This window comes from Ceratotherium simum, chromosome 18 (assembly GCF_057802395.1).
Source record: "Ceratotherium simum simum isolate JZ-2026a chromosome 18, ASM5780239v1, whole genome shotgun sequence".
Classification (NCBI taxonomy): domain Eukaryota; kingdom Metazoa; phylum Chordata; class Mammalia; order Perissodactyla; family Rhinocerotidae; genus Ceratotherium; species Ceratotherium simum.
In genome coordinates, this window is record NC_141917.1 from 50,228,818 (window position 1) to 50,253,429 (window position 24,612).

The window sequence follows — 24,612 nt, forward strand, 5'->3', positions numbered from 1 at the left end:
ACCAAAATGAAAAGACAACCTACCAACTGGGAGAAAATATTTGCAAATGACTTATCTCACAAGGGGTTGATCTCCAAAATACATAAAGAACTCATACAACTCAACAACAAAATAACAAACAGCCCAATCAAAAAATGGGCAGAGGATATGAACAGGTATTTTTCCAAAGAAGATATACAAATGGCCAACAGACACATGAAATGCTGTTCATCATCACTAATTATTAGGGAAATGCAAATCAAAACAACAATGAGATATCACCTTACACCAGTCAGAATGGCTATAATTACCAAGACAAAAAACAACAAATGTTGGAGATGATGTGGAGAACAGGGAACCCTCATGCACTGCTGGCGGGAATGCAAGCTGGTGCAACCACTATGGAAAACAGTATGGAGATTTCTGAAAAAACTAAAAATAGAAATACCATACAATCCAGCTATCCTACTACTGGGCATTTATCCAAAGGACTTGAAATCAATGATACAAATAGATTTATGCACCCCTATGTTCACTGCAGCATTATTCACAATAGCCAAGAGTGGAAGCAAACCAAATGCCCATTAACTGATGATTGAATAAAGAAGGTGTGGTATATATATACAACGGAATACTACTCAGCTATAAAAAAAGACAAAATCATCCCATTTGCAACAACGTGGACGGACCTATGATGTGAAATGAAATAAGCCAGAGAAAGACAAATACTGCATGATTTCACTCATATGTGGAAGATAACAAATAGACAGATAAAGAGAACAGATTAGTGGTTACCAGAGGGGGTGGGTGAAAAGGATAAAAGGACACATATGTACTGTGATGGACAATAATTAGACCACTTGGGGTGACCATGATGAAGTCTACTCAGAAATTGATCAACAATAATGTACACCTGAAATTACACAATGTTATAAACCATTATGATCTCAATAAAGTTACTGGGAGAAAAGAGCTGGATTGGCTATATTAATATCAGAAAAACTATACTACAGCAAAGAGAATTACTAGTGATAAAGAGCAACATTATATCGGGGGCAGCAAACTTTTTCTATAAAGAGAAAGATAAATAGTGTAGGCTTGGTAAGTTATGTGGTCTCTGTTGCAAAAATATAACTGTCTTTATAGTACAAGACAAGCCAAAGACAATACATAAATGAAAAGGCTTGGATGTAATCCAAAACAATTTTATTTACAATAACAGATGGTGGGCTAGACTTGGCCCAAGAGCCATGGGTTGCTCAACTCTACACTTTACATAAAGATAAAATGGTCAACTGGTCAAGAAGATATAATACTCTTGCATATGTATGCACTTAACAAGAGAGTTTCAAATACACAAAGCAAAACCTGACAGAACTGAAAAAAGAGACAAATCCACAATTATAGTTGGAGAGCTCAACACTCCTCACCTCAGTAATAGATAGAAGACAGAAAATCTGCAAGGATATAGAAAAACTGAACCAAACTGACTTAATTGACATTTACAGAACATTTACATTTTACCCCAAAACAGCAGAATATATATTTAAGTACACATGGAACATCAATCAAGATAGACCATATCCACGTCATAAAACAAATTTTAACAATATTAAGTAACTGAAATCCTATAAAGTATGCTTTCTGACCATAAAAAGATTAAATGAGAAACTAATAACAAAGGTAAGAAGAAAACCTTGGAAATTACACTACTCACTTCTAAATAATCCATGGGTCAAAAAGGAGGTATCAAGGACAATTTTAAAATAATCTGAACTAAATAAGAGTACAGCATTTCAAAATCTGTGTAATGCAGCCAAAGTAGTTCTTAGAGAAACTCTTAGCCTTAAATGCTTATATTAAAAAAGAAAGACAATCCAAAATCAGCAATTTAAGCTCTCATATTAAGAAACTACAGAAAGACAAAAATAAACTCAAAGAAGGTAATGATAAAAATAAGAGCATAAATCAATGAAATTGAAAACAGAAAACATATCAATGAGACCAAAAACTGGTTCTTTGAAAAGATCAATGAAGTTGATAATTATCCAGGCAAGACGACAAAGAATAAAAGAAAGAAGATACAAATTACCAATATCAGGTATGAAAAAGGGGCTATCATTACAGACCCAACAGACTACAATGGACAATAAAGAGATACTATGAAAATCTCTACCCAAATACATTCAACAACTTACATAAAATGGACCATTTCCTCAAAAACCACTATCTGCCCAAACTCACTTAAAATGAAAAAGGCATCCTGAATAGTATTATATTAAGAAATTGAATCTGCAGTTAAAATTCTTTCAAAACTCGAATCTCTCAAACCGCTCAGATAGTCTCATGGTGAATTCTGCCAAACATTTTAAAAAGAAATAATATCATTTCTGCACAACGTATTCCAGAAAACAGAAAAGGAGGAAACACTACGTAACTCATTTTATGAGACAAGAATTACCTTCATATCAAGTCAGACAAAGACATTACAGAAAAATAAAACTACACAACACTATTCCTCATACAGATGTAAAAAATATATTTCTCCAACAATATATTAGCAAATCCAATTCAACTATATACTAAAAGAATAATCCACCATAATCAAGTAGGGTTTATCTTAAAAAATATAAGGTTGGTTCAACATTCACAAAGCAACCAATTTAGCTATATCAATAGGCTAAAAAAGAAAAAAAAACCATGATCTTTCAATTGATGCAAAGCTTTTGACAAAATTCAACATCCATTCATGACAGAAAAAGTAAAAACCACTCTCAGCAACCAAGAATAGAAGGGGACTTCCTCAACCAGATAAAAGCCATCTACCACAAAAACCTATAGGTTACATCATACTTAATGGCGAAAAACTCAATGTTTTTCTCATGTAATGAGGAACAAGGCAAGTATGTACACATGCACCAATTATTCATCATTATAATAGAAGTGCTATCCAGATCGATAAGGCAAGAAAAAAAAGAAAAGAAATGAAGATAAGTAGGGAAGAAATTAAACTGTCCCTGTTCACAGAATTCTATGAAGAAAATCCCAACAAATCTACACCAACCTGCTACAATATATGAATTTAGCAAGGTGATAAGATATAAGCAACACACAAAAAAACTCCATATTTCAATATACTATGAATGTGCAATTGGCGAGCAAAATTTTAAAAAAGAATTACCATTTAACAAAGCTCCAAAAGAAAATGAAATATTCAGGGAACAAAACATGTATAAGAAGTGTATGCTAAAAACTATAAAACCTAATGAAAAAATCAAAGAGGACCTAATTAAATGGAGAGACATATCATGTCTATGGACTGGAAGATTCAACATAATAAATATGTGGATTCACTCCAAATTGATCTATAGATTTAAAGCAAGTCCAATAAAAATCCCAATAATATTTTTTTGTAGATATAAGCACGCTGACTCTAAAATTTATATGAAATGTAAAAGAACTAACAGCTAAATCTATTTTGCAAAATAAAAGCAAAGTTGGAGAAAATATATTACCTGATTTTTAGCCATAGTGTACAGTTACAGTAATGAAGACAGCATGGTAATTGCTTGGTAATAAACTATCATATTATTTTCCAAAGTGGTTCTACCATTTTAGGTTCCTATTAGCAATATGGTTTCTCTGCATAATCACTAGCGTCTGGTGTTATCACTATTTTTTTTTTTAATTTTAGCCATTCTGATAGGTAAATAGTGATATCGCATTGTAGTTTTAATTTGCAGTTCCCTAATGACTAATGATATTGAACATCTTTTCATGTGCTTATCTAACATCTGACTAGTCTCTTTGATGAAATATTTGTATGTCTTTTGCCCACATTCTAATTGGGTAATTTTTTTCATTCCTGTTGAGTTTTGAGAGGTATTTAAATAATCTAGATACAAGTGAAATATTCCAGATTCAATATTCTCGATATTAGATACATGTTTTGCAAATACCTTCTCCCCGTTTTTAGTTTATTTTCATCCTATTCACAATGTCTTTCAGAACATGAAAGTTACTAATTTTGATGGAGTCCAATTTATCACTTGCTCTTTTTATGAGTCATGCTTTTGGTGTCAAGTCTAAGAACTCTTTGCCTAGCCCATGGGTCCAAAAACATTCTCTGATTTTTTCTATATAAAAGTTTTATAGCTTTATGTTTTGCATTTAAGTTTATGATCCATTTTGAGTTAATTTTTGTATAGGGTATAAGGTTTATATCAAATCATTGAGCATATTGGGGTCTATTTCTGGGTTCTCTATTCTGTTCCACTCATCTATGTGTCTACCCAGACATTAATACAACAGTCTTGACTATTGTAGCTATATTACGCCTGAACATCAGGTATTTTTTCAACCCACTTTACACTTTACCAAAATTGTGTACTGATTCTAGATTCTATGCATTGTTATATAAATTTTAAAATAAACTTGTTAATGCCTAAACAAAACTTGCTGGAATTTTTATGGGAATTAAATTAAATTTAATTAAACAGATCAATTTGGAAAAAACTGACATCTTTACTATGTTGAGTTTTCCAATCCATGAACATGGTATGTCTCTCCACTTATTTAAGTTTCCTTTAATTTCTTTAATCAGTACTTTATTTTCAGAATACATATACTCTATACATTTTGTTAGATTTATATCTAAGTATTTCATTTTCTTTGGAGAATTTATAAATAGTATTGTGTTTTTAATTTTGATTTCCCCATGTTCATTGTTAATATACAGAACTATGGTTGATTTTTGTATCCTGTGACCTTGCTAAACTCACTCATCCTAGAGATTTTCTTAGGATTTACTATGAAATTTTCCTTAGGATTTACTATGTATACCATCATGTCATCCACAAATAGGGATAGTTTTATTTCCTCCTATTTAATCTGTTTGACTTTTTTTTTCTTGCCATATTGCACTGACTAGGACATCTGGTACTACGTTGAATAAGAAAGGTGAGAGCAAACATCCTTGCCTTATTCCTGACATTAGGGAGAAAGCATTTGGTCTTTCACCATTTAGTATGATGTAAGCTGTAGGTTTTTGTAGATGCTTTTTATCAAGTTGAAGAAATTCCCCTCTCCTCCTAGTTGGCTGCAAGTTTTTACCATGAATGTGTTTTATAAAATGCCTTTTCTGCATCAATTGATATAATTTTTCTTTAGTCTGTTGATATGGTGGATTTCATCGAATGATTTTCAAACATTGAACCAGTCTTGCATACCTGAAATAACTGATCATGGTATATAATTATTTTTATACATTGCTAGGCTCAATTTGGTAATATTTTGTTGAGGATATCTATGCCTAAGCTCAGGAAATATTGGTCTACAGTTGTCTCTTTTGTATTGGCGTTGTCTGGTTTTAGTATTGATGCAACACTAGCCTCATAAAAATTAGTTGCAAAATGTTCCCTCCTCTTTTATTTTCTAGAAGAGATTGTACAAAATTGATGTTAATTCTAATTCAATGTTGAGTAGAATTCCTCGGAGAAATCATTTTGGCCTAGTGCTTTCAAGTTTGGGAGCTTTTAAATCATGGATTCAACTTCTTTAATGGTTATAGGACTATTAATGTTTATTTCGTCTTGGATAAGTTTGGTATTTTATAGTTTAATAGGAATTCGTCCATTTCCTATAAATTTTCAAATCAAAGGTATTTATGTAGAGGTGTTTGTAGTGTTCTCTTATTATTCCTTTAATAACTGCAGCATTTGTAGTGATATCCTTTGTTTCATTCCTGATCCTGGTGGTTTGTGTCTTCTCTCTCTATCTTTGTCTGTCTTGGCCATTTGATTTTTAACAGAGGTAAAAAAAAAATTCAATGGGGAAAGGATAGTCATTACAACAAATGGTTCTGGAACAACTGGGTAGCCATATGGAAAATAAAATGAACTTCAACACAAACCTCACAACTTACAAAAAAATTATCTAAAAATGGATCTTGATCTAAATGTAAAATTATAAAATGTTTAGGAAAATATAGAAGAAATTCTTTGTGAACTGAGGTTGGGCAAAGAATTCTTAGGCATGATACCAAAAGCAAGATGTATAAAGAAAAAATTAATTAAGCTTTATCAAAATTATTTTTTTCTGCAAAAGACAGTTAAAAGAATGAAAAGAAAAGATACAGACTGAGAGAATTATTTGCAAATAACATATACAACAAAGTTCTTGTGTTCAGAATTTATAGAAAACTCTCTACAACAAAAAGTAACCCAATTTAAACACAGGCAAAAGACTTAGATATTTCACCAAAGAGTATACATAGATAGAAAATAAGTAAATGAAAAGATGTACAACATCATTAGTAATTAGAGAAATGCAAATTACAACTACAATAGGATACTACTAGAGACTTATAAGAAGAGATAAAATAAAAATTCTGGCAATACTGAGTGACTGAAACTCTCATATAATTCTGGTGAGAATGTAAAATATTACAGTCCCTCTGGAAAAAGTTTAGTGATTTATTGTAAATATAAACACATACTTACCATGTGACAAAGCAATCTGACTTCTGGCTGCATACTCCAGAAAAATGGAAAATCATTTTCACACAGAAACCTGTACAAAATATTTATAGCAGTTCTATTCATAACTGTCAAAAAATAGCAACAACCCAAAGGTCTTTCAATGGATAAACTAACTGAGTTACATCCATACAATGGAATGCTACTCAGCAATAAAAGATAACAAATCTTTGACATTCAACAACGTGAATGAATCTTAAAGGTATTATGGTAGTGAAAGAAGCCTAATCTCAAAGGGTTATATATTGTATGGTTACATTTATGTGAACATTATTAAAAAGAAAAAAGCAGTGATTGAGAACAAATCAGTGGTTGCAGGGCCTCCGAAAGGAGGAGGATGTAACTATAGAGAATAGCATAAGGCAGTTTTTGGAGGAGGATAGAATTTTTCTGTATCCTGATTGTGGTGATGGTTACATAAATCTATACATATGTTATTAAACTTCATTGAACTGTACAACAAAAGAGTAAATTCCATCATATGATAACTTAAAAATAAATAAATAAAACAAGGGAGGAGAGGTAGAAGGCAGTCAATGCATACACTGACAAAGCTCATTCATAATATGGTAGAGCATCAGTTTCTCAGCTACACTATTGGTATGCACTGGGGTAGGTCAGTGAAATACAAAAAAGGATTAAAGCAAGTGCTCTGAAAAAAACAGATTCTCAGTGCATCTTATCTATGCAGGATCCTATGACGAAATAATGCTTAAAGACAGAATTGCAAAAATTAAAGCCCCTAATAATACCAAGTGAGAAAATCTAAACTTTATATACTGCAGGAGAGACTGTTAATTGTTATAGCCACTATGGAGGACAATTTTGTAAAGCTGCATATGTGCATGCCCAGCAATTCCATTTCTAAGATGTGATCCTAGAGAAAGTCAACATGCCTACACAAAATGGTATTATATGTTTGAGTATATACACAGCAGCACTGTGTATAAAATGAGAGAACTGGAAACAACCCATATGTTCACAATTAGGTAAATGGATGGATAAATGAATTTTAGTATGTACCCAGAACGCAGTAAGCTTCCAGAAAAAATCTCCCAGCCCAGGTGGTTTTATTGGGGAATTCTACCAAATACTTAAAGAAGAATTAACAAAAATTCCACATAATCTTATCCAATAAATAGATGAGGAGGAACACTTCCCAACTCATGTTTTGGAACCAATATTTCCCTAATAGCAAAACCAGACAAAGACAATATAAAAAGGAAAACTACAGACCATTATGCCTCCTAAACATTGACTATAGATGTAAAAATCCTTAAGAAAATATAGCAAACAGAATTCAGTAATATATAAGAAATGTACACCATCATCATCACCAACAAGGGATGCAGGGATGGTTCAGTATTTGAAAATCAATCAGTATAATCTACTGTATCAACAACCTAAAGAAGCAAAATCACATGACCCAATGAACTACAAAAAAAGCACTGGAAAATATTCAACACTCATTCATGATTTTAAAAACTCTTCGAAAATTGGGAATTAAGCAGAACTTCCTCAACTTGATAAACAGCATCTACAAAAAAACTACAAAGAATATCACACTTAGTGGTAAAAGTGAGTGTTTTTCCCCCTAAAATCAAGCCAAGGCAAAGATGTCTGCTCTCACCACTCTTATTCAACATAGTGCTAGAAGTTCTAGCAAGTACAACAAGGCAAGAAGAGGAAATAAAAGGCATACAGACTGTAAAGGAATAAATTTTTGCATATTTGCAGATGGCATTATGGTCTATGTAGAAAATCTGAAGGAATATGCAAATAAACTCCTGGAAATATTAAAGTTTCAGGATACAAAAGATCAACCTACAAAAATCAATGGCGTTCTATACACCAATGAGCACATGGGAACCAAAATTGAAAATACAGTCAGTCCTCTGTATCCATGGATGTAAAACCTGTGGATACAGAGAGCTGACTGTGTTTATTATACTATGCCATTTTATATAAAGAACTTGAGCATCCATGAATTTCGGTATCCATGGGGGTTCCTGGAACCAACCCTCCACAGAAACCATGGGACAACTGTATAAGACCATTTACAATTGCTCATAAAAATGAAATACAAAACATGTATAGGACTGATATACTGAAAATTACAAAATGCTGATCAAAGAAGTCAAAGAAGATATGAATAAAATGGAGAGATATATCACAGTCACAGATTAGAAGACTCAACATAATGAAGATGTCATTTCTCCCCAAATTGATATACAGGCTTAATTCCTATTAAAATCTCAGCAAGTTTTCTATAGCTATAGATAAGTTTATTCTAAAATTTATATGGAAATGCAAAGGAACCAAAAGAACTAAAACAATTTTGAGAAGGAAGAATAAAGAGGATTTAAGACTGACACAAGAAGTGACATTAGCAAGATGGCGGAATAGGAGTTCTCTACCGTCATCCCCCAATAGAACACTGATTTTGGCAGTCACCCAGAGGCATGAGTACCTTTGTGGGAGTCTAGGAGCCCAGGAGAGAAGTTCCAGCACACTGCTGAAGCAAAAATATCCATGAATAGATACATTAAGAGTAAAAGGAATAGTTTCACTTTGCTTCAGTCACCCTACCCCAAGGCAGCAAGTGTAGGTGCCAGGAGAAACCCATTTTGCCCACAATTTCCCCCACAGGGGAAAGTGAAAATGTGAGTGAGTGCCCAGCTTCACCAGCCATGCAGGACACTGTCCAAGAGGCCCACTTCTTTCTTTCCTCACTCAGATTACTCATAAGGGGTTAATATCTAATACATATTCAGAACTCATACAACTCAATAGCAAAAAAACAAATAATACAATTAAAAAATAGTCAAAGGATCTAAATAGACATTTTTCCAAAGAAGACTACAAATGGCCAACAGGTACATGAAAAGCTGCTCAACATGAGTAATCACCAGGGAAATGTAAATCAAAACTACAATGAGATCTCATCTCACACCTGTTGGGATGTCTGTTATCAAAATGACAAGAGATAACAAGTGTTGGCAAGGATGTGGAGAAAAGAGAACCCTTGTACACGGTTGGTGGGAATGTAAATTGGTACAGTCTTTATGGAAAAGTAGGGCTATTCCTCCAAAAATTAAAAATAGAACTATCATATGATCTAGCAATCCCACTTCTGGGTATATATCCAAAGGAAATGAAATCATTATCATGAAGGGACACCTGTACTTCCATGTTTGTTGTAGCATTTCACAATAGCCAAGGTATGGAAACAACCTAAGTATCCATTGATGGATGAATGGATAAAGAAAATGTAGTATATGTCTATATACCTATATATGTACATAGACATATATATGTATATATATACACACACCCACACAATGGAATATTATTCGGCCTTAAAACAGGAAAACCTGACATTTGCAACAACAGGGATGAACCTGGAGGGCCTTACGCTAAGTGAAATAAGTCACACAGAGAAAGTCAAATACTGTATGGTATCACTTATATGTGGAATCTAAAAATGAAAACAAAAACAGAGAGTAAAAATGTGGTTGACAGAGAGTAAAAACGTGGTTGCCAGGGAATGGGGTAAGGGGGAAATAGGGACAGGTTGGTAAAAGGGTACAAACTGTCACTTATAAGATGAATAAGGTCTGAGGATCTAATGAATAACATGGTGACTATAGTTGATAACACTATATTGCATAACTGAAATTTGCTAAGAGAGTAGAACTTATATGTTCTCACCAAAACAAAAAAGGTAAATATGAAAGACGATGGATGTGTTAATTAACTCAATGGGGGAAATCCTTTCACAATGTATACGTATATCAAATGATCACGTTGTACACTTTAAATATCTTATAATTTTATTTGTCATTTATACCTCAATAAAGCTGAAATAAAAGAAAATGTGGTGTGTGTGTGTGTGTGTATATATATATATACATATATATATATACACACACACACACCATGAAATATTATTCAGCCATAAAAAACAGGAAATCTTTCCATGCACAACAACCTATATGAACCTGGGGGATATTATGTTAAGTGAAATAAGCCAGACAAAGAGAAATACTGTATGGTATCACTTATATGTATAATCTAAAAAACAAAAATTAGGAAGTCATCGAAGTCACGGAAACGGAGAGTGGAATGGTGGTTGCCAGGTGCTGACAGGTGGGGGAAATGGGGAGCTATTGGTCAAAGGGAGAAAATATTTGCAAACCACATATCTGACATAGGACTCATATCTAGAATGTATGACAAACTCTGAAAACTCAACAGTAAAAAAAACACAATTGGAAAATGGCTTAAAAAAAAAAAAGCAACACAAATAGACATTCCACCAAAGAATATATACAGGTGGTAAACAAGCACTTTAAAAGATTTTCAATCCATTAGAGAAATTCAATTAAAACCACAATATCACTACATACTTATTAGAGCAGACAAAATAAAAAATTAGTGATAATACCAAATGTTGGTGAGCATACACAGAAACTGAGATCTCTCATCACTTCTGGTGGGAACTGTACAGCCACTTAGAAAATAGTTCAGCAGTTTCTTAAGAAAGTAAACATACTTTCTTTCAAAGTACATTTGCAAATGTACTTTCAAAAGTACATTTGCCATATGCTCCAACAATAGCATTTCTCAGCATTTACGGCCAGAACTGAAAGTTTACAGTTACAAACACCTATACACAAATATTCATTACTGAATACAGGAAAACATACAAATATTCATTATACAAACACAGGTTTATTTGTAATAGCCCAAAACTGGAAATAACCAAAATGTCCTTCACTGGTGAATGGTTAAACAAACTATGGTACATTCATACCACAGACTAATACTCAGTAATGAAAAGAAACAAACTACTGATATGTGTCATAACTTGGATAGACCTCAAGGACATTCTGCTGAGGGAAAAAATCCAATCTCAGAAAGTCACATTACTTATCATTCCATTTTTATAATATCCTCAAAATGAAAAAATTATAGAGATGGAGAAGAGAATAATGGTTGCCAGGGATTACGGATGGTGAAGAGGAAAGGGATGGGTGTGACTATAAAGGGCAGGTAACATGAGGGAGATCTTTGTGGCGATGGACTAGTTCTGTATCATGAACGGTGGTCACAGGAATTTACACATGTGATAAAATGGCACAGAACTATACACACACATTATACCAAAATCAGTTTTCTGGTTTTGATCATGTACAATAATTATGGAAGATGTAACCTTGGGGAAAACTGAGGGAAAAATATAAGGGATCCCTCTGTACTATTGTTGCAACTTCCTGTGAATCTATAATTATTTGTAAATAAAATGTTTAAAAAAAGAAAATCTGAAAAAATGACCATTTTTCATTTGAGATGTTACACAAAGAGAGATTTACTTATTTTATATATTTTTTTTCTTTTTTGTGAGGAAGATCAGGCCTGAGGTAACATCCGATGCCAATCCTCCTCTTTTTTGCTGAGGAAGATTGGCCCTGGGCTAACATCTGTGCCCATCTTCCTCTACTTTATATGGGACGCCACCACAGCAAGGCTTGACAAGCAGTGCGTCAGTGCGCACCTGGGATCCGAACTGCGAACCCTCAGGCCATGGAGGCAGAGTGCGCGCACTTAAGTGCTGCACCACAGGGCCGGCCCCTACTTATTTTATCTTTTAATATTTTTCTGTATTTTTAAAAACATTTTCAAAGACATAACTAAAAAAAAACTACCATATGAAATGCATGTTTAAATTCAAATTCATCGATTATTGTTCTTTATAATGTTCTCAATGAGGGAACATGAGAGAGCCTGTATTAGTTTGCTAGGGCTGCCACAACATTCACAAATTGAGTGGCTTAAGCGACAGTACTTTATTGTCTCACAGTTCTGGAGGCTAGAAGTCCAAGGTTAAGGTGTCAACAGGGTTGGTTCCTTCTGAAGGCAATGATGGAGAAGCTGCTCCATGCCCTTCCAGCTTCTAGTAAGGTTTGCTGGCGAACACTGGCGTTCCTTGGCTTGTAGATCTCTGCCATCATCTCCACATGACATTCTCCTCATGTGCATGTTTGTGGTCAGATTTCCCCTTAGGACACCAGTCATATTGGATGACTGGCCCACCCTACTCCAGTATAACCTCAGCAACAATGCTATTTCTAAATAAAGTCACATTCTGAGGTACTGGGTGTTAAGACTTTTAATATATGAATTTTGGCAGAGGACACAATTCAACCCATAATAGTGCCTTACCTCTGGTCCAAAGACAATTGAAAAATCAGAAAAAAAAACGTATAAGCAAATGGAGTTTATTTGGGCCATGTGTTACTTTTCAGGTTTTTGGCTTTGACATTTTAAACTGAGACAGACCATTAAAAGAAGAGACCTTTAGAGCTGATGAAAATTCTATCAGTAAATTTAATGGCATTACAGAAGAATTTATGCCCTTTTTTCTCCTTCCTTCCACAAATATTTTGGAGTACCTAATGTATACCAGGTATTATTCTAGAAACTGAGAATATAAAGAGATAAAAATCTTTGCCCTCACAAAGTTTCGATAATAGTGAAAGAGACAGACCATAAAATAAACACACAAAATATACTCTATGTGAGACAGTGATAAATGCTAAGGAGGAAGAAGGGGGCATGAAAGGCAGAGCTGCATTTTGTGAAAGGTGACCAGGGAAGCCTTCACTAAAAGGATAACTTCTGAGTAAACTTGTGAATAAAGTGAGAGGACAAGCCATGTGGCTATCTGGAGGAGAGCAATCTAAGCAGAAATGCAGCAATTGCAAATGCCATAAGGCAAAAGGAAATCCTTGTTCAAGGAATCACACTGACAAAGAGGCCAATGTGACTGGAGCAAAGGAATCAGGAGGAGAATAGTAAAAGATGAAGTCAGAAAGGCGACAGGGAACAGAGCACATAGGGTCTTGTATGTAAAGGTTTTAGCTTTTACTCTGAATGAGGTGGGAAAACACTGGAGTGTTTTGGGCAGAGAGATGATATGATCTAACCTATGTTGTAAGAAGACTCAACACAGGCTATGCCCCCAACACCTCTAAAATTCTGATGAAATATATCTATTTTCTTGATGTCTCGCAACTTCTAGTCTGGCAAGTACTACTAAATCAAGTCCCTACAAGTTTAAAACAGGTTGACTATTCTTCGTTGGGATAGTGCTATAGTCCTGTAAAATAAAATCCTTCAAGTTTAGACTATTTCACCATACGGAATTCAAGAGTTATACACAATTGTCTGTTGTTTATTATTTTTTCTTCTCCTAACCCTGTTCCTCTTTGAGTGTTTCCTGTCTCAATTCGAGGCAATAGGATTTACCCAGACATAGAGACATTTGTCTTCAACTCAACCATCCCTTTTGTCATTGTGTGTGTGCAAATTCAGTCATCAGATAATAATTTTTAGTCTACTTATAAACAGAATTGTAGATGGAAAAATGATTTTTCAAGGAAATAAGTAGACGGGCAAAGAAAGAGCAGAATATAAGATCCTGGAAATGCAATGAAATGTTGAGACAGGAGTGTAATCAATCTATCCAGACTGATAACAAATTCTGCTGAACAACTGAATTCATAACTAGGAGACTGATTTAATTGGCCCCCAAATATCTGTATTTTTTGCCTCAAAGCAATTTAAAGATATCTTACAATATCTCTGCATCCAAATCTAATCAAATTTCTGACAACACCTCTATGTCCAAGTCTAATCAAATCTCAACTGGTGCTAATTATACCTTAGAAATATCTCTTGCATACATCCCCCACTGTCCCTCTACAGGTTATGCTCTACACTGTCACTGCCACTGGTTATTTTTCTAAACCATAAATACGATGTCACTCTCCTGCTTAAAATTAAGTGACAGTACCCTTAACCCATAGTAAAAGGTCCCAAATATTTAGGAGATGTATTGCCAAGTTGGCCCTATCTTGCCTTTTCAAACTCATTCCACTTTCTCACATGCACTGTACATCCCTGCTATTCCATTTATTAAGAACCACTTCATTACAACTCCTGACATACCAGATATATATAGTCTACAAAACTGTAAGCTCCTCATGGGCATAAACCATGCTCTGTTCAGTTTGTAATCCCAATTATAGTGCCTAGCACACAGCTGGTAGACAATAAATATTTGGTAAATAACTAAAAGAATAAGTGATCACCTAATAAGTGATATTTTTATCACTGATTTTATTATCTTTTTTTATAATCATAAATGATCTTTTCAGAATCATAGGCTTACTAAAGATGTCAAAACTATTCTTTTAGAACACAATTCTAGCATTTACCCCAAAATATTGTTAGTGCCTAGGAATATTTTTATCATTTTCCTGATCTTAGTGTTAACACAGTAATTCAATCTATGAAAAATGGTATTATTCAAAATGTGAAAATATTTGATGAGAGACCTGATCTATCATGTAGCTACTACCCAGGACTGTCAATCTTATTATAACATTTAGATGATGTTCTGAACATAGGTCCACACAAAAACAATCAAATATCCATCAACTGATGAATAAATAAAATGGAGCACACACGCGCACCCACACACACACGCGCGCGCACACACACACACACACAATGGACCATTATTCATCAATGAAAAGGAATGAAGAACTGATGCATATGCCACAACAGGGATGAACCTTGAAAACAGCTGCTGAGTGAAAGAAGTCCATCATAAATGCCACATGTTATATGGCTTCATTTATACGAAATAATCCAGAAAATACAAATCTATAGAGAGAAAATAGACTGGCGGCTGCCTAGGACTGGGTTTTAGGGAGGATACAGGGAGTGACTGCTAATGGGTACAGGGTTTCTTTTTGGGATGATGAAAATGTTCTAAAATTGATTATGGTGATGGTCACACAACTCTGAAATACTAAAAACCATTCAACTTCATATTTTAAATGAGTGAATTGTATGATATATGAATTATATCTCAATAAAGCTATTAAATTTTTTTTTAAACTGATATTTGGAACTTTTTTAAGAAAACAAAATCCAAGTGGGTACCCTTTTTCAACTCAAGTGAATTCTTTCTGTGAGGGTTTACATCACTGATATTTCCATTTGCACATAATTATATCTTCAGCACATTACTCAAGGTTAATGATGATGACCTTGTGTGATTAAACAGGGTCAACTTTAGTGATACATTTGAAGGCAGAAAAGAACATAGTACATTTTAGTAAGTTTTCATCCAAAATGATGTAATTTAAATTCTGGTCTTAAAAAGTTAACCCTTAGCTGGAAAAATCTGGCTTTTCCTAATGACAGACTCAAGGTCTGAATAACTGAGGATTTTCCTGAAAACATACTAGTAATTTAAACTAAAGAATACAAGAATTTATGTAAATAGCAGTTCCTTGGTTACCTGAGACAGGGCACATGCAAACATTTGTCCAACAGCTATTCACTGAGAAAAGCTGACAAAGTACTGCCAGACGCCTGACACTGGGTTGATTTTGGCATTTGACTCAATCTCCCCTTCCCAGCCCAATTAATGCCGACAGAGAGAATGCCTGTGTAGGTGAGCCAGGCAAACAACAGCCTCTGGCAACTATTTCAGATTAGTTTCACTCCTAGAACATCCATTGGCCATACTGCTTCGAAGGAAATGGAAAGCATTTCTATATTTGTCACCATCTCTTTTTTACTGCTGTATCCTGCCTAATACGACCTTAACCGTGACAGACTAACATCTATTAGTATTTGTCTAAGACCCAGTCAACCTAGGTAAAGTCTGAAATACTATAAAATAATTTTCAAAACATTTTTAGTTTTGACTCCAAAAATTCATCCTGCTCTTGCTATGCCTCCCCATCAGCCTTTATTCCAGCAAAATAAGTCAAAATATTATTAATTCTTGCCTACTTCTAATTCCATACTATCCTATAAAATCAGTTAAGAATTTACATAATGTCTTACTGTGTGCAAGATACTATTTTCGGTATATACATATTCCAAAAAGGAAATGACACAGAATGACTTTACACCAGGGGAACTTCAAAAGGAAGAATTGCCCCAAAGATAAGAATACAAGGGAGCCTCATAAAACGTATTTCTACCCATTTCTATAATTTTTCTGGAGCACATGACCAAACCTGGGAAGGAGGACATATTATAAGAAGCTCTAAGGTCAAGTAACACAACCACAGGTTGAAGAAAAACCAACGATCTTAATAAAGTTCGTCTAAAATCTAGGCTCAATTAAAAACATGTTTGAAATCCCTTTTTGAATACATACTTATACTTAATATCAAAAGATAAACTACTTATGAAAAACAACACTACCGGCTATAGCTTAGTATTCTTAATGGCACTTATTGCAGGAAATGAACATCTCTACCTTTGAAAAAAAAGGTACTATATATAGAGCTTCTTAAGCACTTCACCCTAAACTGTACACACAGGAAGCCAGTTATACTACTATAAGTTTCTGCCTGAGTTTATTTTCCACATTATCATCAGGTTAGTTTGATGTTAAAACATAATTTACTCAATATATAAAAAAAATAATTGTATTTCTATACACTATCAATAAACAGTACAAAAATGAAATTAAGAAAACAATTCCATTTACAATAGCATCCAAAAGAATAAAATACTTAGAAATAAATGTAACAAAAGAAGTGCAAGATTTGTAATCTGAAACTGCAAAACATTATTTGAAGAACTAAATAAACGGTCAAACATCCTGTGTTGACAGAGTGAGAAACTTAATACTAAGATGGCAATACTCCCCAGATCGGCCTACAGATTCAACACAATCCATACCAAAATCCCAGCTGCCGTTTTGCAGAAACTGACAAGTTGATTCTAAAATTCATATGGAAATACAAGGGACCCAGAACAGCCAAAAGAAACGTAAAAGAAAAGGACAAAGTCGGAAGACTCACATTTCCCGATTTCAAAACTTACCACAAAGCTACAGCAATCAAGAGAGCGTGGCACCGCCAATAAGGACAGGCACGTAGATCAATAGAACACAATCAAGAGTTCAGAAATAAACCCTTACATTTAGGGTAAATTGGTTTTAGACAAGAGTGCCAAGACAATTTAATGGGGAAAAACAGTCTTTTCAACAAATGGTTCTGGAACAACTGGATATCCACACACAAAAGAATAACGTTGGACCCCTTTATTACACCACCCACAAAAATTAACTCAAAATGGATCAAAGGCCCAAGGGTAAAAGCTAAAACTACAAAAAAAAAAAAAAGCTCTTAAAAGAAGCATAGGCATAACCCTTTGTGATCTTGCATTAAGCAATGGTTTCTCAGAAATGATTAACAAAAGAATAATCAACAAAAGAAAACACAGAAAAATTGAACCTCTTAAAACTTAAAAACTTTTGTGCTTCAAAGAACACCATGAAGAGAGTAAAAAGACAAACCACAAAACGCGAGCAAATGTTCACAAATCCACATGGTGAAATATTATTCAGCAATAAAAAAATGAAGTACTGATAACATGCTACAACATGGATGAAACCTGAAAACATGCAAAAGGAAAGAAGCCAGTAAAAAGGCCACATATTGTATAATTCTATTTATATGAAATTGTACTGTACGGAATAGTAAAATCCAGAGAGACAGAAAGTAGATTAGTGGCTGCCTAGGGCTGGGGGATTGAAGAGGAAATGGAGAGTGACTGCCAATGGTTACAGGGTTTCTGTTGAGAGCGATGAAAATGTTCTAAAATTGATTGTGGTGATAGTTGCACAACTCTGTGCACATACTAAAAAATCTCAATTGTACACTTTGAATAGATGAATTGTATGGTATGTGAATAATATCTCAATAAAGCTTTTTAAACAAAATTTAACCGATGTAACATTTTATAAAAGCAAAAGATTTTTCTAAAGTTTTCTCTCCAGATAGTTGGTCTCACTCTTTTCTCAGCCTCTTATTAACTCCTGCCACTATGCACAGTATATATGTACAGTATAATAAGCACAGTATAATGATACTATAAATTACAATAGTGAGCTACTGCCTTGTCATATATTTTGGTTTAAGGATTAGAAGAAGGAAGAGAAGCACCCCAATTCCTCAAGCCTACTATTTCATCATCATTTACCTAAGAATTCTACTCTGGGATTCGGTATAAATCCAGCCAATGAGGTAGTATTTCTCAAATAAGAAAAGGAAGAAAAAAAAAGAATTTTAGGTACTTAGATACTGAAATTAAGGACTCACTCAAATATACCATACACGGCTAAAAATAATCCTAATTTTTAATAGGAAGCATAGTTTTTACAGACCAATACTTTGCCAATCTCAGACTATCAAAAAAATTAATTTGAGATATTTCTAAATATCACCTTTATGTACATTTTAAATATTTATAAATTTAAATTTTAAAAATGTTACAGCATATTTAAATTCAGTTTTCTTTCAGGTCCATTACACAAAAAAATAAGTAGTGAATACATCCCTTAGTAGAAACAGATATTCATACCTCCCATCCAGAGCTGGGTACTTGTAAACTCCACTTTCAAGTGCTTCAAGCAGCTGTGCACCTGTTACTCTGACAACTAAAACCAGGTCCACTATGGGAAGGATGGCCAAAAGATCACGCAAGTGAAATTCCCCACTGGATGTATTCGATCAGATCGGAGAGTGCCTGTAGCAATTTAAGGGGAAACAATACAAATATGGATTTAATTTTTTCCATAAAGTATCACCTTTATGTCTCAATATTACACTCAAAACTTCAGAATTAGGCACCACACTGCCAAAAGTTCCTTCTCCATGTTTTTTCCATCCCCTAACCTATGTTTCTATTCCCTTCCCCATTGTTAACGTCCATCTTAATTATGTAGTTATATCTAGCATATTCATTTTTGGAAGATTTATTTTTACGTTAGCCACGATTTTCTCTTTAATTACAGAATATGAGAACTGAAATAGCTCTCCCCCTGCTTTCCAACAGGATCATGCCTAAGGCATCCCAAAGCAAAGATCATCCATTTTTAAAGATCTCCAGAGGGAGCAACTCCAAAGACTTCCTAAAGAAATGATTCTAAGGTTTAACAAATCTCACTATTAGGAAATGTTTCCACAAACTAACCTATATTATTCATGTGGAAGATTAAGATCACTTGTGTTTTCATTGAAAATGTCATTATAAGAAGTGGTTAGGATGTTAAATGATGTCACATTCTAAACTTCTGAAATAATTAACAGGCACATAATCACTGTGACAAGATACAGTCTAAAGTTCTGGATTATGGCATATGACTCAAGGTTGGTTCCAAAGAAAGGTTAATCTTCTATTCCCTATAGAGATTCTTAATATTAAAAAAAAATGGTTAAGTTAGGGAGCAGGTTCCCCATTCACTCTACAAGATTTCTTTTACTACTTCCTTTCAATGCAGAGGTCGGAAGGGAAAATTGGTAAAAGAGCAAGAACTTAAGTGAAAAATTTCAATCCACGGCTTCTCATATAATCAAGGGTTGAAAGCATGCCAAGTTTAAAATAGATAAATAACAAGGCCACATCTTCATTCAAAATCACATCGAATACAAAGTCAAATTTTTAAAAAGTTGATGTTTTAATTTTCAAATAAACTGAACTATCTAATTCTGAATGCTATATCTGAGCATAACAGAAAATGAAGATCTGATCCCATGAAGTTCTTGGAATGGATTTCCAAATAGGACTCTCCATGTAATAAAAATAGTGTACTGCTACTATAAATTTTTAAAAACTAATTTTAGTCATTTTTAAAGCATAATTGTTTATTTTTAACAAATTAAATAATGAAATCATCTGAATTAAGTAGTGCTGCATCAGCACGAGTAGCTTCCAATAATGCATTAGTTACCAAATTTCCAAGATGGCTCTCAGGCCTTCTTAGAGTAATTTCACGTTCACCTAATTCTACACCAATTGTGTAGAGAACTTCTAACATACACTAAAAGAAGAAAAAAATAAGCTGTCTGAAATCGACATTTCTCCTTTTTTAATTAATTTTTCTCCTCTTGACTATTTCTTTACCTCCAGCTCAAAATCAGATAATTTATTAAAACTCGTCTCCAAATACCAAAGTACTAAAGAGATATCAAAATACTACATATTTCAATAATCATTTACTTTTCAGAGCCATTTAAGGGGCTCCTTCTATACCTTTTAGAGCCAGAAAACTGTTATAAAATATTTAATATTCCTGACACCAAGCTGATCCAATAACAAAGCCATCCATTAGTATTTAGACCAAGATCAGAACAGTTCCATTCTCATAGAATCATTTCAGGTACCAGAGATTATATGAAATAATGCATGCATAGATGGAAACAGAACCTGGATCATATTTCCCATCAGCGCTTGCAAATGTAACACACACACACACACACACTTAGGGCACTACAATTTTGCAATGTATCTGGGGACATAGAAGAAAAGACAAGCTACAAGGCCTCAAATACAAGTTTTAGTGGCCTGATTACAACCCCCCCCCCCCCGTTTGAGGTTCTTCAGTAGGAGAAAGAGGAGGAGAGAGCTCCTTTTCATTGCGAGCTGATATAAAATTCAGCTGTCCTTTTCTTAATCCAGTGCTTCTTAAATTTGAGAAGCAATCCCTTTATTAAAGAAATAAATTCTTTCAGAATTTGGAGAGTTGAAAAATATTTTCACAATGATAGTTAAAATAAATCCAGATATTAAATTAGGTATAAATTCTTGTAACTTATAAAACCAAAATAAATATATAAATTGAATATGAAAAACCCAATAAAGTAAAATCCAATATCCAAAATACAAATCCAATAAATTAAAAACTAGCATTAATTTATTGTGATAGAAGATGACATTTGATATGTTAGTTATTCGTTTATTACATGCTATTATGCTGTAGTATTGTCCAAGAAATGTTCATGTGATCGGGGCCGGCCCCATGGCATAGCGATTAAGCGCAAGCGCTCAGCTGCTGGCGGCCCGGGTTGGGATCCTGGGCACGCACTGATGCCCGCTTGTCAGGCCATGCTGTGGTGGCATCCCATATACAGTGGAGAAAGATAGGCACAGATGTTAGCCCAGGGCCAGTCTTCCTCAGGAAAAAAAGAGAGGAGGACTGGCATGGATGTTAGCTCAGGGCTGATATTCCTCACACACACACAAAAAAATGTTCATGTGATCAATCTGTACTTTGTTCAAAATATAAGCAACGTTTACCTACCTGTATGTTTTGACTAAAACCTTTTACTATTGCTTTAAAAATTAATCTTCTTTGAAATAATTTAAAATGTCCACTTTCTCAAAACCATATTGGAAAGATGCACCAAAGAGTCTTATATTTATTTTTGTCAGGTTTTTAAAATCAGATCCACTTGTGACAATCCAAGTTTTATTCACCTTCCTAATTCCATAATCATGGTCATGGCCCCCTAGAATCAAACTGACCCCTTGTGCTTTTTGGACAAGCCATGTATCACTTCCCTACTTCATGTAAGTTACTGCAATGACAAGACCTGCTCTTTCTTCTTTAAGTTCTGCTATTTGGCTAACAACTTCAACGTAATCTCTTCTTCCATTAATCCCATTAAGCCAATTTTATATTGTTCCAATTAACTATTTTTTTTTACTGCACCATGTCCAAGAGGTTCATAAGTGAATCCGTCATAGACACTGAGAAACCAAGTGCATCTGTTTCATGTATTCTTCCAAAATACCCACACCAAAATCAAACTCATGGTTTCCTAAAAATAAAAAAGTTTGAAAATTAATTCACAAGAATATTATTCCATTTTCGTCTTCCAATAGTGTAGTTCTCCAAATAGCAGATTTCCCTATACTCGCAAGGCTACACGTTAGGAGCATGCATTTTATCACACACTGCACTTAATTATTGCAGCTTTGACTTACAAATAATGAAACCTGTAGAAGCCTTTATTCTACAGAAATTCTTTTTGTAATTCAGGCAGTACTGCACTCTCAAAGAAATTCTGAAGTAGGGTAGAAAAGATGCCTTACAATATGCGAAAAATGCAATGATGTGACTAATCCTAGGTTAATAATGTGCTAATTGAAAGATTATTTCTAGTCAGTGTAGGGACACTAGCCTACTTCATTAAAAAAATTGATATCTTTGCTCCTAACTAAAATCAATTTTTAAAAAAAATTCACAGTGTGAAGCACTAAGAGAAATCCTGATGTAGTTCCACAACTGAAATAGTTGTGCTCCTTATGAAGTTATATAAGTAGTGATTTTGAAAATCATCAGTGATTTTTTGAAGTCACTAATATAAATTACTATTAAAAGGAATTCTGTGGTAGCACCGTTTGAAAAAAAATACTCCAGTAGTAGTAACAATTTTTCACTGATTTAACTTTTCATCATTTAATATTTTAAAGCATCATTTTACATAAAGCAGGGTATTTGGACAATATAATAAAATTTATATGCATTTTTAAATTAATCAGCATGATATATGAAACAAACCATTCAGGAAAAAATCAGGTGAAAACTGGTTTCATTCCTTCTGAAAATGTGTTGGCAAATGATGTCAACTTATCTGTACTTCTTTTTTCAATCCAAGATCTTTATGAATTATATTTAACTCTATATACTCTTAGGGAATTCTATAATTGTTAAATTAGTTGAAAACTTTTATCACCGATAACTCTGGCACATCTCTCTGTTCCCTACAGCATTCCTTGGGAAAATTATTTGGTGGGACCCTTACTGGTAATGAAGTAGTAGTTGAAGAACTATTTACAATTCCCTACAATAACACTTTTGACGTCTGCAAATCTTATGAATCTATAACAGTGGAACTAACAAGCAGTTATAGCAAGGTTGTATGATATGGGATTAATATACAAAAGTCAATTGTTTTCCCATATACTGTCAATGAACAAGTGAAATTTGAAATTAAAAACACAATACCACTGGGGCGGGCCTGGTGGCATAGTGGTTAAGTTTGCACGCTCTGCTTCGGTGGCCCAGAGTTCGCAGGTTCAGATCCTAGGCGTGGACCTATGCACCACTTATCAAGCCACGCTTGGCAGGCGTCGCACATATAAAGTAGAGGAAGATGGGCATGGATGTTAGCACAGGACTAATCTTCCTCAGGAAAAAAAAAGAGGAGGACTGGCAACAGATGTTATCTCAGGGCTAATCTTCCTCACCAAAAACAAAAAAAACCCACAATACCATTTACATTAGATTACATTACAAAGAATGAAATACTTAGGTATAAATCTAACAAAATAAGATCTGTATGAGGGAAACTACAAAACTCTCATAAACTAAATAAATGGATGAGTATTCCATGTTCATGGGTAGAAAGACTCTACTGTCAAGACATCAGTTCTTCCCAATTTGATCTATAGATTCAATGCAACTCCAATCAAAATCCCAGCAAGCTAGGGCCGGCCCCATGGCTTAGTGGTTAAGTGCGTGCGCTCCACTGCTGGCGGCCCGGGTTCGGATCCCGGGCACGCACTGGCGCACCGCTTCTCCGGCCATGCTGAGGCCACGTCCCACATACAGCAGCTGGAAGGATGTGCAACTGTGACATACAACTATCTACTGGGGCTTTGGGGGAAAAATAAATAAATAAAAAAATTATTAAAAAAAAAAAAATCCCAGCAAGCTATTTTATGCATATCAACAAGCTTATTTTAAAGTTTCTATGGAGAGGCAGAAGACCCAGAATACCCACCACAATGCTGAAGAAGAACAAAGTTGGAAGGATGAAACTATCCAACTTCAAGACTTACTATAAAGTTACAACAATCAAGACAGTGTGGTATTGATGAAACAGTAGACAAACAGATCAATGGAACAGAATAGAGAGCCCAGAAATAGACCCAATAAATATAGTCAACTGATCTTTGACAAAGGAGCAAAGGCAATAAAACAGAGAAGAAATAGCCTTTTCAGCAAATAGTGCTGGAAAAACTGGACAACCATATGCGAAAAAAAGGAATCTAGACAGATCTTACACCTTTCAGAAAAATTAACTCAAAATGGATCACAGATATAAATGTGAGATACAAAACAATAAAACTTCTAGAAGATAACACAGGAGAAAATCTAAATTACCTTGGGTTTGGTGATGACTTTTTTAGATATGACACCAAACCC